This window comes from Pyrus communis, chromosome 6 (assembly GCF_041283825.1).
Source record: "Pyrus communis isolate YQ-2024b chromosome 6, ASM4128382v1, whole genome shotgun sequence".
In the NCBI taxonomy this organism is placed as follows: domain Eukaryota; kingdom Viridiplantae; phylum Streptophyta; class Magnoliopsida; order Rosales; family Rosaceae; genus Pyrus; species Pyrus communis.
The window spans coordinates 3,225,975-3,228,203 of NC_142570.1; positions in this window are offsets into that span (position 1 = coordinate 3,225,975).

Sequence of the window (2,229 nt, forward strand, 5' to 3'; positions counted from 1 at the left end):
CTTACATCAAGTTTTCCTCTGGGCACTACGTATATAGTAGTGATCACACATTCACAATGCTCACTTTTTGTTGGATTTTGTTTTAATTAAATCATATTGGGGATTTCTTTAATTTTGCTCCACCTTTTCCCTGCATTGAAAGGAAAGGATCATACATGACACACTTTCTACATAAATGTTTCTACGTACGAGTCATTCCAGTAGGTAGGTGTTCTCACAAACCCAGGAAAAGCATATCAATTAGAATATAGACTCGATTCATGAGAGCCACCGATCACGTTGGTCGATCTGTCAGAAAGTAAGTATGTTGTCAACATGCAAATATTAGAATTGCAAGTTGCTATAAACTCACGTTAAACAACAAGCGGAGGGGTCAATTTAGTTGCAGATCTTCTGCCTGTCGCATATGTATATATATACTGCTACCTAGCTAGGGTTTACTAATCGACACCGTTAGCTTTATCACCATGGTACTGATATATATGGTTCAATGTTCTATCATATGGTTTAGGGTTCAAATTAAGAGTACGTAAGATTCAAATTATATATTCGAAAGAAAGCATATCAACTGATATTTTCTCGTCTCATTATATTTATGGGAGATGTAAACTAATGTGTTTTTTGCCTCAATGGAAGAAATGTAATTTACACATTTTATTCACATTATCTGGTTAATTAAGATAATATTTTATTTTATTTTTTAAATTGCTTGTTGAAGAGTTTTCCAATCAACTAACAATGCATATGTTCTATATTTCATATACAATCCCAACTGAAATGACACACCCCGACCGAGATCAGGGCGTGCTGGCCGTCACGCGGAGGTGACGTAACCATGTGCACAGTGCGGAAGCTAATAAAACAATAATGGAAATAGTAATACAAATAAATAAAAACTGGTTTACATGAAATGATAATAGGTGCAAACGTAAGTGTGACACAAGTTCAGAGCATAACGCCTAAAGCAGTCCAAACCAAAATGACGCAACCACAGTACACCCGAAGGTGGCTCTACGCTGGTGATCGTCTGTCAGAAATGCCGGGAAAGCCCTCTGGGAAACCACCAAACTTGCCAGACAACTAGAACCTGGAGGGGCGCAAAACAAAAGCGTGAGTGGGCAAAAACAAAGCTTTTTGAAAACCATTTAACAAATAAGTTCTAACCCCTCGCCGTAAAACCTGTATACTTCCCAGTAAATAAACATATGTACATAAATATATATACACCAATCATGCTCCAGGATATGCCATGCCAAACCTCACAATGAAATGCAAGTGCTCAGGTGAAAATCATATCAATATCATATAGTCTGGCAGCCAGAGTCACCTAACGTGACTTGTACGGCTGAATCTAGAGCTCAAATCTCAATCTCAATAACTAAACCTGCCCACGAGTCGGAACCACCTAAAGTGGTCTGTACGACAGTCCTAGGTGTAATACATATAAACGCTCTAGTGCTACGATCACGTGAAGGCTGGGCGAATAATCGCGGGTCACCTACAAGTCGAAACCACTTAGAGTGGTCTGTACGACAGGACTGTGCACCTAACTTTGATCCAAGCTGAGCGTGTGGTGCGGGAGGTGAACATCATGTGAAGGATTGTGCCCTACTCTGGGCGGGAGCACTAACACCGGGGGTGCAGGTTATGAGCTCTCTAAGCATCTCAAATCGCCACTGAATGTAAACATGAATAACCCTTACCTGGCACTTACCTGTGCGTCCGCAGCACCCAATATGCATATGTATATATATATACCACTAATAATGCAACTAATGATGCACAAATAACGATAATATAATGCATGGCATATGGCAAATGACAATTCAAATCAATTTCTGGGAAAATATAAGTATATAGGTATATACGGAAAACCAAAAGCCCACTCACTGGTATGTGGAAGGGTCGTAGGCCCCCTGCCTCGAGTGACCACGCTCGTCCTCGGGATAGGTATCACCTATATGCGAAACAACTACAAAAACGTTAATTTTAAAGCACATAACCAACCTTTTGAAATAACTTCTCATACAATGCTCAAATGGGGTGTATGAATACACCAACGTGATCTACTCAACCTCAGGAACATCCCCATATTTTTAAAATAATTTTTCACCGCCGCACGCGCCGGCCAAGGCACGGCCACACGCGCCAGCCACGCGCAGGCACGTGCCTGGCATGCTGACAGCGTCAACTGACGCCGTAGGGAATATTCCGTCAGATTTAACAGAT